Here is a 13,106-nt window from a genome sequence, read left to right on the forward strand (position 1 = left end):
GTATTCTTGCCTAGAGAATCCCATGGACAGAGGATATAAGGGCAAGACTTCAACATAAGAGTTTTGTTTTTAGATACATAATTAAAAATACTTTTAAGTTAAAAAATACCCCAAAACATTGGGAACAGAAGTAAAAAGGGGGGAAAGATTCAGGCGTTAGAATAGTACAAAGAAAGAAACAATGAAAAACGCTAAAAAAAAAATACATGTATTAATATGCTAAACAGTGCTCTGTCCAAGACTGCTAAATGACTGGTTGCTTGCTAACTACTTATTTTGCAGAAAAGACTTTGGCTAAGCCTCCAGTATATTCAATAGCCCTGGATTTCTTGAGTTCCATGGAGCTTATTTATTTTTAGGATTATCAACACAAATTATTTAGCTAGTCTATTGATTAAGGGCCTTCTTTATGCATAACACTGTCTGGGAGCTTCAAATGTTGACTGCCTCCTACATGGGGAATACATTTTTATTGACATATTAATTCTTACAGTTTAACTGAGAATCAAACTTAAATTTTTAAAACTCTAAACACTATTTTACTAATTTCAATATCTATTGTTTTCATGCAAAATTAAAGTTCTTGATCCCTCTCTGGAAGTGAAATGAAACCCAGAAATGATATTTCTGACCTAATTGTGATAGAAATTATACAGCACTGGAAAAGTAGGTCAGCATTTTATCATTTACAAATCTAGGTCAGGTCAGCATTTCCTAACTAGTTTCTATTGTAAATTCATATGCACCACTATTATCTCTTAAAATGAAAAACATGGAAATATAGGGATAAATGTAAGACAGTATGTGAATGTGCAAACACATACAACACCCCATTTCCTCAAGATTAAGTATTCTATGATAGAAAATGTTTCTAATAACATACAGGAATATTAACATTTTCACTTCAACTCTGTTCGCCACTGGCAACATTGGTGGTCATCTGCGCCTATTTTCATATCATTGTCAATAGGACCTACAGTGCATTTGTTCTATTTGTGCTGCTTATTTTGAGCTATTTTATAGACATCTCACATCTAAATATGAAGCAACAAAAGTGTCACAGCTATTAGAAAGAGGAAGCATGCGTGTAACTATGACAAATAGTAGACTTAAGAAAATTAATGTTAATGCTTCATGTCCTTGATAAATGATAACAGAAAGTAGTCTGAAGGAAAAGTGCAAATTCTGTTATGAAAAAAATATTCTGATCATGCAAATAAATAAGACTGACAAAATGGAAAAACTTGCAAATAAGTGAAGGCAAGCAGGGTATGAACCCTGGCTACTCACTTTACCTGGAGCTTTAAAAAAATAATCAACGCCCAGAAATTTGGACTAAACTCGGTGGCATGGGCAGATATCCATGCAGTACAGTAGATTCCTTCTGCAGGGTCTGGAAACCTTTAACTATGGGCTCTGGCTTTGTTGCTTGTTGACTATATTCAGAAGACACTGTATTTACTCTAAACTTAAATTCCCATTCTAAAGAGCTAACGTGATTTTTGATCAGTTATCATTTAAAATCACTAAGTCATTTTTAATGGATCTTTTAAATAGCCGGCATCTGGTTTTGCTTGTAAGACTTCCTCCCAGCACTTTTGCTGCGTAAACTGTTTACAGGTAACAATCCTTTAGGTTAGCACATTGATGCATTTGAAACTAAGGCGGAGTTATTATCTTGAAACCAAGGTGATTTGTTCTGATGGCTTAATGCACACTTTACTGTTACTCTTTTGCACTGAACTTTGCCTATTTCTGGGAAGAGGTGAATTTGTCCAAGGAAAAAATACTCCATAGTTTATGGGAAAAATAGTTGTAATATTGATGTAATGTCACTTTCTAATCATGATCATGGTTTAAAGGATTATCTTGGTTAAATATATATTGGTTTGATGGGTAAATGCTCATATTAGCACAAATTACATGATTTTATATATAGTTTCCAGAGATGGGTTAAGAGTGGCTTGTGAGGCAGCTGGAAGCAAATGGTGGCACAGAGACTATCCAGGGAAGACTTGGTGATAAGGGTCTCTCATAAAGAGCGAGGGAGAGAGACCGTGTAACAGCTATTGTTATAGATTCACTGCATGGAAAAATATTTTCCAGAATTATAAAATAATTAACAGCCTAGAAGTCTTTTTTTATACTTATGAACTACATAATGAAGGACTGCAATGCAATTTGCATAGCTTTCATTTCTTTAAAATTGCTGCTTTCTAAAATTCTCTTGTTCTCACATTTTGTTGGGCAACCCAACTATTGATCAATAGTTTCACCCAAGAAATAGCAATAGTTGGACATTTCTGAATTTTTCCATATTGCTTTTCTGTTATATTTACACTTGATTTTGAAGGATTGCTTATGCTTATGTCACTGCAAGCAATCAGTACCCAGTCAGTGTGTGACACATAATGATACTTATTGTACAACAAAGCCTGAGCTTTTGCCAACTGTAAACCTAGTGTTAGGTGTCTCCCTCCTAATCCATTCATCTGTACCATGGCCTTTTCTCTTCACACTCAGCAGATTCATAAGGTTATTTGGCTTTAGTGATTTCACTTTCTTACAGTATGAAATGATGAAGGTTGATAAAAGGAGAGATTACATTAAAAAAAAATAATTAAGAACAGGAAAGCAAAGCTAAAAGAAACAGCAGCTCTAATTTATTTTTCTGTGAGAGTCTCAGATCTCCTTAAGCGTTTTCCTGTTTTGGCTCTTCAAATCCAGCCTAAGCTAAAATGAAGAGGTATGGTAGATGCTGTTAACACATATGCATAGCTCCCAAAGACTTCAGTAGGGTGAAGACCAAAAGGAAGCAAAATTAAAAGAAGATAAAACAAGAGAGCTGGGTTCAACTCCTGGTATGGGAAGATCCCCTGGAGAAGGGAATGGCAACCCACTCCAGTATTCTTGCTTGGAGAATCCCATGAACAGAGGAGAGCCTGGTGGGCTACAGTCCATGGGGTCACAAAGAGTAACACACAACTGAGCGACTTTCACTCACTCCCTCACTGCGGGCTCAGAATTTGTCAAAACTCCCTGGGATTTTTACTTGCAGTTAGAGTTACAAGCCACTATGCCACAGAAGACCAGCATCCACTTCAGATACCTACCTATTAGCCTAATGCAGAGGTTTTCAAAGTGTAGCTCATGGAAATTCCTCATATATTTATGCAGTCAAAACTATTATTATAATACTAAGAAGATAACCTTTCTACTGTGATGTCATTTGTATTGAAGGTGCACAAGTAATAGTAGCCTCAGAATTAAGATTTTGACAAACAACCCACACTGAGGCATACAAATGTTGCTTTTCCTCTTGAATTCCCTGTGGGATTAATGGCATTGTTGGATAATAAAAAGGGCCCAAGATTTGATGACAAGTGGAGCTGTTAAGTTTAAATCTGAGCTTCACTACTTATAAGCAGTGTGGTCTTGGGGAAGACACTTAACAATTCTGCACTTTACTTCACATGTACACTGTGGCTAATAATTAAGATTAAAAAAAAACATCATACGTAAAGCACATGGCAGAGTTGGTGCTTAAACAATGTTTTCTTCCAATCATCTAAACTGGACTTCCTTACTAAGCACCTTATAATGATTTTCTTATTTTTAGTCTTTCAACCTACTTATACTTGTCAAGAGGGCAGTCGTTCAATCATGTATGATCACTGTATTTGTTTCTAGTTTCTCAGATTTTAACCTTCTTTACAGATAGTAAAATTAAGACCTGGAGATGACTGTGGCTCAGATCATGAGCTCCTTACTGCAAAATTCAGGATTAAATTTTAAAAAGTAGGGAAAACCATCAGACCATTCAGGTATGACTTAAATAAAATCCCTTATGATTATACAATGGAGGTGATGAATAGATTCAAGGGGTTAGATCTGGTAGACAGAGTGCCAAAGCACCATGGATGGAAGTTTGTAACACTGCACAGGAGATGGTGGCCAAAACCATCCCCAAGAAAAAGAAATTTAAAAGGAAAAGCGGTTGTCTGAGAAGGCCTTAAAAATAGCTCAGAAAAATATAGGGAAAGATATACACAAATGAACACAGAGTTTCAGAGAATAGCAAGGAGAGAGAAGAAAGCCGTCTTAAGTGAACAGTGGAAAGAAATAGAAGAAAACAATAGAATGGGAAAGACTAGAGATCTCTTCAAGAAAACAGGAGATATTAAGGAAACATTTCATGCAAAGATGGGCATAATAAACGACAGAAATGACAAGGACCTACCAGAAGCAGAAGAGATTACGAAGAGGAGGCAAGAACACACAGAAAAACTATACAAAAAAGATCTTAATGACTCAGATAACCATGATGGTGTGGTCACTCACCTAGAGCCAGACATCCTGGAGTGTGAAGTCAAGTGGGCCTTAGGAAACATTAATGTGAACAAAGCTAGTGGAGGTGATGGAATTCCAGGTGAGCTATTTCAAAATCCTGAAAGATGATGCTGTTAAATGCTGCACTTGATATGTCAGCAAATTTGGAAAACTCAGAGGTGGCCAGAGGACAGGAAAAAAGTTTTCATTCCAATCTCAAAGAAAGACAATGGCAAAGAATGTTCAAACTACCAGGTAATTGCATTCACTTCACATGCTAGCAAGGTAATGTTCAAAATCCTTTAAGACAGGCTTCAGCGGTACATGAACCAAGAATTTCCAGATGTACAAGCTGGATTTAGAAAAGGCAGAGTAACTAGAGATTAAACTGCCAACATCCATTGGCTCAAAGAGAAAGCAAGGGAATTAAAAAAAAAAAAATCTAATTCTGTTTCATTGCCTATGCTAAAGCCTTTGTGTGGATCACGACAAATTGGAAAAATCTTTAAAAAATGGGAATACCAGACCACCTTACCTGCCTCCTGAGAAATCTGTATGCACATCAAGAAGCAACAGTTAGAACTAGAAATGGAACAAAGGGCTTGTTCAAAATTGGGAAAGGAGTATGACAAGTATGTATATTGTCATCCTGCCTATTTAACTTGTATGCAGAGTACAATGTGAAATGCTGGGCTGGTGAATAACAAGCTGGAATCACGACTGCCAGGAGAAAAATCAACAACCTCAGATATGGAGATAATACTAACCTAATGGCAGAAAGGGAAGAGGAACTATAGAGTCTCTTGATAAAGGTGAAAGAAGAGAGTGAAAAGCTGGCTTAAAACTCAATATTCCGAAGACTAAGATCATGGTATCCGGTCCTATCACTTCATGGCAAATAGATGGGAAAACAATGGAAACAGATTTTATTTTCTTGGACTCCAAAATCACAGTGGATGACAAAACTAAAAGATGCCTGCTCCTTGGAAGAAAAGCTATGACAAAACTAGACAGTATATTAAAAGGCAGAGACATCACTTAGCCAATAAAGGTTTGTACAGTCAACGCTACGGTTTTTCCAGTAGTCATCTACAGATGTGAGAGTTGGATCCTAAGGAAGACAGAGGGCTGAAGAATTGATGCTTTTGAATTGTGGTGTTGGAGAAGACTCTTGAGAGTCCCTTAAACAGCAAGGAGATCAAACCAGTCAGTACTAAAGGAAATGAACCCTGAATATTCATTGGAAGGACTGATGCTGAAGCTGAAGCTCCAATACTCTGGCCACCTGATGAGAAGAGCCAGCTCACTGGAAAAGACCCAGATGCTGGGAAAGCTTGACAGCAAGAGAAGGGGGCGACAAAGGATGAGATGATTGGATGGCATCAGTGACCCAATGGACATGAGTTTGAGCAAACTCTGGGAGATAGTGAAGGACAGAGAAACCTGGTGTGCTGGAGTCCATGGGGTCACAAAGAGTTAGACACCACTTACTGACTAAACACTAACATGTAAATATATCCTCTCCATTGTTACCAGCTGGTTTTCTAAAGTGCACTCCATTCTTTCCCTTGCTCAAACTGTTTATTAGGTACACAAACATTATCAAAATATAAAGGCCTTGAAAAGACTTCAAGATCTAGTCTCAAGCTTTCTAGTCTCATCTCTTCATTGATTACCTTCAACTTCTTGCACTCCCCAGGCAACTATTCAACTTCATGCTCTTTGTGTCCTTAACTACCTCATCCTTTATCTACTTCAAGGCTAGAGAATGTTTTCCCAGCTCTAGCTAATGACTGGTCCACAGTGGTCCACTGGAGAAGGGAATGGCAAACCACTTCAGTGTTCTTGCCTTGAGAACCCCATGAACAGTATGAAAAGGCAAAATGATAGGATACTGAAAAAGGAACTCCCCAGGTCAGTAGGTGCCCAATATGCTACTGGAGATCAGTGGAGAAATAACTCTAGAAAGAAGGAAGGGATGGAGCCGAAGCAAAAATAATACCCAGTTGTGGATGTGACTGGTGATAGAAGCATGGTCCGATGCTGTAAAGAGCAATATCGCAGAGGAACCTGGACTGTCAGGTCCACGAATCAAGGCAAATTGGAAGTGGTCAAACAAGAGATGGCAAGAGTGAACGTTGACATTCTAGGAATCAGCGAACTAAAACAGACTGGAATGGGTGAATTTAACTCAGATGACCATTATATCTACTACTGTGGGCAGGAATCCCTCAGAAGAAATGAAGTAGCCATCATGGTCAACAAAAGAGTCTGAACTGCAGTACTTGGATGCAATCTCAAAAACGACAGAATGATCTCTGTTCGTTTCCAAGGCAAACCATTTAATATCACGGTAATCCAAGTCTATGCCCTAACCAGTAATGCTGAAGAAGCTGAAGTTGAACGGTTCTATGAAGACCTACAAGACCTTTTAGAACTAACACCCCAAAAAGATGTCCTTTTCATTATAGGGGACTGGAATGCAAAAGTAGGAAGTCAAAAACACCTGCAATAACAGGCAACCTTGGCCTTGGAATGCGGAATGAAGCAGAGCAAAGACTAATAGAGTTCTGCCAAGAAAATGCACTGGTCATAGCAAACACCCTCTTCCAACAACACAAGAGAAGACTCTACACATGGACATCACCAGATGGTCAACACCGAAATCAGATTGATTATATTCTATGCAGCCAAAGATGGAGAAGCTCTATTCAATTCAGTTCAGTTCAGTTGCTCAGTCGTGTCCAACTCTTTGTGACCCCATGAATCGCAGCACGCCAGGTCTCCCTGTCCATCACCATCTCCCGGAGTTCACTCAGAGTCATGTCCATCGAGTCCGTGATGCCATCCAGCCATCTCATCTTCTGTCGTCCCCTTCTCCTCCTGCCCCCAATCCCTCCCAGCATCAGAGTCTTTTCCAATGAGTCAACTCTTCGCATGAGGTGGCCAAAATACTGGAGCTTCAGCTTTAGCATCATTCCTTCCAAAGAAATCCCAGGGTTGATCTCCTTCAGAATGGACTGGTTTGATCTCCTTGCAGTCCAAGGGACTCGAGTCTTCTCCAACACCACAGTTCAAAAGCATCAATTCTTCGGCACTCATCCTTCTTCACAGTCCAACTCTCACATCCCTACATGACCACAGGAAAAACCATAGCCTTGACTAGATGGACCTTAGTTGGCAAAGTAATGTCTCTGCTTTGGAATATAATATCTAGGTTGGTCATAACTTTTCTTCCAAGGAGTAAGTGTCTTTTAATTTCATGGGTGCAGTCACCATCTGCAGTGATTTTGGAGCCCCAAAAAATAAAGTCTGACACTGTTTCTACTGTTTCCCCATCTATTTGCCATGAAGTGATGCTCTATACAGTTGACAAAAACAAGACCAGGAGCTGACTGTGGCTCAGATCATGAACTCCTTATTACCAAATTCAGACTCAAATTGAAGAAAGTGGGGAAAACCGCTGGACCATTCAGGTATGACCTAAATCAAATCCCTTATGATTATACATTGGAAGTGAGAAATAGATTTAAGGGGCTAGATCTGACAGATAGAGTGCCCGATGAACTATGGAATGAGGTTCGTGACATTGTACAGGAGACAGGGATCAAGACCATCCCCATGGAAAAGAAATGTAAAAAAGCAAAATGGCTGTCTGGGGAGGCCTTACAAATAGCTGTGAAAAGAAGAAAAGCGAAAAACAAAGGAGAAAAGGAAAGATATAAGCATCTGGATGCAGAGTTCCAAAGAATAGCAAGAAGGGATAAGAAAGCCTTCTTCAGCGATCAATGCAACAAAATAGAGGAAAAGAGCAGAATGGGAAAGACTAGAGACCTCTTCAAGAAAATTAGAGATACCAAGGGAACATTTCTTGCAAAGATGGGCTTGATAAAGGACAGAAATGGTATGGACCTAACAGAAGCAGAAGATATTAAGAAGAGGTGGCAAGAATACATAGAAGAACTGTACAAAAAAGATCTTCATGACCCGGATAATCACGATGGTCTGATCATTCATCTAGAGCCAGACATCCTGGAATGTGAAGTCAAGTGGGCCTTAGGAAGCATCACTACGAACAAAGCTAGTGGAGGTGATGGAATTCCAGGTGAGCTATTTCAAATCCTGAAAGATGATGCTGTGAAAGTGTTGCTCTCAATATGCCAGCAAATTTGGAAAACTCAGCAGTGGCCACAGGACTGGAAAAGGTCAGTTTTCATTCCAATCCCAAAGAAAGGCAATGCCAAAGAATGCTCAAACTACTGCACAATTGCACTCATCTCACACGCTAGTACAGTAATGCTCAAAATTCTCCAAGGCATCAGGAATACGTGAACCGTGAACTTCCTGATGTCCAAGCGGGTTTCAGAAAAGGCAGAGGAACCAGAGATCAAAGTGCCAACATCCGCTGGATCATGGAAAAAGCAAGAGAGTTCCAGAAAAACATCTATTTCTGCTTTATTGACTATGCCAAAGCCTTTGACTGTGTGGATCACAACAAACTGCGGAACATTCTTCAAGAGATGGGAATACCAGACCACCTGACTGGCTTCTTGAGAAATCTGTATGCAGGTCAGGAAGCAACAGTTAGAACTGGACGTGGAACAACAGACTGGTTCCAAACAGGAAAAGGAGTACGTCAAGGCTGTATATTGTCACCCTGTTTATTTAACTTCTATGCAGAGTACATCATGAGAAATGCTGGACTGAAAGAAACACAAGCTGGAATCAAGATTGCCAGGAGAAATATCAATAACCTCAGATACGCAGATGACACCACCCTTATGGCAGAAAGTGAAGAGGAAGTAAGAAGCCTCTTGATGAAAGTGAAAGAGGAGAGTGAAAAAGTTGGCTTAAAGCTCAACATTCAGAAAACAAAGATCATGGCGTCCGGTCCCATCACTTCATGGGAAATAGATGGGGAAACAGTGGAAACAGTGTCAGACTTTATTTTGGGGGGCTCCAAAATCACTGCAGATGGTGACTGCAGCTATGAAATTATAAGACGCTTACTCCTTGAAGAAAAGTTATGACCAACCTAGATAGTATATTCAAAAGCAGAGACATTACTTTGCCGACTAAGGTCCGTCTAGTCAAGGCTCTGGTTTTCCCAGTGGTCATTGTATGGATGTGAGAGTTGGACTGTGAAGAAGGCTGAGTGCTGAAGAATTGATGCTTTTGAACTGTGGTGTTGGAAAAGACTCTTGAGAGTCCCTTGGACTGCAAGGAGATCCAACCAGTCCATTCTGAAGGAGATCAGCCCTGGGATTTCTTTGGAAGGAATGATGCTAAAGCTGAAACTCCAGTACTTTGGCCACCTCATGAGAAGAGTTGACTTACTGGAAAAGGCTCTGTTCCCGAGGGGGTTTGGGAGCAGTAGGAGAAGGGGACGACAGAGGATGAGATGGCTGGGTGGCATCACTGACTCGACGGACGCGAGTCTGGGTGAACTCTGGGAGATGGTGATGGACAGGGAGGCCTGGCGTGTTGTGATTCATGCGGTCGCAAAGAGTGGGACATGACTGAGCGACTGAACTGAGCTAACGACTCCTTCTCTAATCCTCAGTCACTCCTTAATACACAGGTCAGAGTGTTATTTCCTTGATGATGCCCTCCAGCAGTTCCCAGTGACAACAGAAGGAAAGTTATGACCAACCTAGATAGCATATTCAAAAGCAGAGACATTACTGCGCCGACTAAGGTCCGTCTAGCCAAGGCTATGGTTTTTCCAGTGGTCATGTATTGATGTGAGAGTTGGACTATAAAGAACGCTGAGCGCTGAAGAATTGATGCTTTTGAACTGTGGTGTTGGAGAAGACTCTTGAGAGTCCCTTGGACTGCGAGGAGACCCAACCAGTCCAGTCTAAAGGAGATCAGTCCTGGGTGTTCTTTGGACGGAATGATGCTAAAGCTGAAACTCCAGTATTTTGGCCACCTCATGCGAAGAGTTGACTCAGTGGAAAAGACTCTCATGCTGGGAGGTATTGGGGGCAGGAGGAGAAGGGGATGACCCAGGATGAGATGGCTGGATGGCATCACCGTCTCGCTGTACATGTGTCTGGGTGAACTGCGGGAGTTGGTGATGGACAGGGAATTCTGGCGTGCTGCAATTCATGGGGCCCCAAAGAGTTGGCAACTGAGTGACTGAACTGAAACAATTTTCAGCTACAGGAGGAAATAAACTATTTAATAAACTATATTATACTCTTTCCCTGGTACTCAATTTAATTATAAATAAGGGCAATAAATTGGTTCTACTTTGCAGGGTTTATGAACATTAAATGAGAATATCCGTAAGTCACTTAACACACCAACATAGGAAGAAACAAAGATAAACTTCCTCAGGTTAATCAAGTAAAGGATGGTAGCTCGGAATGATTCTGACCCTGTTTGGTTTAGTCTAAAGCTTATGTTCTTTCTAACACACACGTTGCCTATGTCCTAGCAGATGACACGTAAAATTTACTTATTTAATACTCTTCCCCAATGGACTGTAAAGTCCTTGAAAACAATGAGCATGTTTTACATGACTCTGTATATCTAGACACCCATTCATTTAAGTACTAAGTCTGACACTGTGATGTAGAGATTAAAAGACCTAGTCTCTACTTTTAACAACTTTGCCTAGAGAAGGGAGAATTATAAGAAATATCTTACTGCTGTTTTCTACGCAAGAGGGACACTGGTGGAATATACATGGACTGGACTACAGAGGTCCAAATAAACACCTAAAAGGAGTAGAAGAAAACTGAAGGTACAGGGAAACCTTTGTAAGAGATGAAACTGGAGATGAATCTTGAAGAACTTTAAGTTAGGGAGAACTAGGTTTTCTGGAGTTTTTAAAAGTATTCATTCATAAGTGATATAATTATTATACTGCTTATGCTGCTAGTTGTAAATTACTATTGCTGATAAACATTTAATGTCCTTGAAATGCATTTTAAAACATGGATTCACTGGGGGCTTCCCTGGTGGCTCAGTGGTAAAGAATCTGCCTGCTAATGTAGGAGACACAGGTTCTCAATCCCTGATCTGAGAATATCCCACCTGCCACCAAACAACTATAAAAGTCTGTGCCACAACCACTGAACCTGTGCTTTAGAGCCAAAGAGCCGCAACTACTGAAGTCTGTGTACCTAGAGCTCGTGCCCTGCCATGAGAGAAGTTACTGCAATGAGAAGCTCGCACATCTTAACTAGATGGTAGCCCTCACTTGCAGCAACAAAAACCCAGCACTGGCAAAAATAAATAAATAGAATTATTGGGGGCGGGTGGGGAGAATGCACTAGAAGGAGGATATTAAAAACTGAATGGTTCTTTCTAAAAAGAAAAATGGATTCATTAAAATATAGTAATTCAGCTATAAGTCATAATCACTGGTTGTTGTTCAGTCTCTAAGCCATGTCTCTGAGCTGCAGCAGGCCAGACTTCCTCGTCCTTCACTATTTCCCAGTTTGCTCAAATTCATGTCCATTGAATCAGTGGTGCTACTTAACCATCTCATTATCACTTGGCTACCTTGCAAATATACCAAGTTTAGGTACAAACTCAAAAAGAAACCTCACTGTGTAACTCTTCCAACTACAATGTACTTCTCCTGAAATGCTGACTTCTGAAGCTCACAGGAACAGAGCAGGAATGAAAACATTAATTACTTGGCAGTTATTTCTATTTTCCACCCCCATCTGATGGGCATATTATATTTGAGAGCAACAAACCACTATGACATATGTGATTTTCAGTTATGTTCTTTTCATTAACAACAGCATGAAGTCTTCTGACATGCCTGACTTCCTTCGCCTGTAAACATCTATTCAGAAGTTTCGAATGAAACAATACTTTCAAGTTGATTTTTCAAATGCACCCTGGCACACAGCAATAGCTAATAAATGAGAGTTATTATTGTTTCTCTGAATAAACCAGTATGGCCAGATGGCTCAAATACTGTTAATCTTAAGTGGTATATGTCTTGCTTCTAAATAGAACATAAGACAAAAAGAAGAATCTATCTCTGCCTGTACTATGAGTAAAATAATCCATTTCAGCCTCAAGGAGGATATATGCAAGAATTAAGAGTAACAGTCTCGTTACTCTTTTTGGATTGCAAAATGAACCACATTTTCTAAGTTAAATAATGGCTCATTCAGGACACAAGTCTATCCACTTGTGTCCTTTCATGTGATAGTTCGATTTTGGAACTGGAGAGTATCTTCGGCCAAGGAAGGAATAATTTGCCAATAAAATGTCATCCCCTCTATACATTGTAAACTTCTCCAGGGAAAAGACTGTGACTTATGCTCCAGCTATAACAGTAGCTGGCACAAAGTAAACAACAATTAATGAGTTTTCGATTCAAAGTCTAAGGGTTTTATGCTGTATGGGATTCTGCAGGAACTTCTGGGAACGTAAGCTCAACAACTTTTCACTGCAGAAAAGCTTTTGTCATGGCTGCTTTTGATACTATAATAAAAGGCACGAATCTTTTCCTCATAAACACATCTGGCATATAGACCTCCTAAATTCATGGGGAGGGCCCAGTGTAGAGGTTGTTAGCATTTACCGTGACAAAGGTGAAATGCCTGCAGACATAGCTTGGGAGATCTTTGCTATTACTACTGATTATTTCATCTGTCCTTCGTCCACGTTGGTTTTATGTATTTTTCGTAGCTTGGAGAAGTAAACATTTCTCTTGTGAACTTATTCAAGCTAATTTCAAGCTTCTCCAAGAGGCCCAAACTATTAAAGGAATCTGCAATAAGACAAAATAACACAGGAAACCT

The 13,106-nt window shown here is 39.8% G+C and overlaps 1 protein-coding gene across 1 annotated transcript in view; it reads right to left on the reverse strand.

Moving 5' to 3' along the window:
* TMEM167A (transmembrane protein 167A) overlaps nt 1–13,106 on the reverse strand; it is a 51,048-nt gene that overhangs the window by 37,273 nt on the left and 669 nt on the right. The gene's annotated exons all lie outside the window — the stretch shown is intronic.

This window comes from Ovis aries, chromosome 5, assembly GCF_016772045.2.
Source record: "Ovis aries strain OAR_USU_Benz2616 breed Rambouillet chromosome 5, ARS-UI_Ramb_v3.0, whole genome shotgun sequence".
NCBI lineage: Eukaryota > Metazoa > Chordata > Mammalia > Artiodactyla > Bovidae > Ovis > Ovis aries.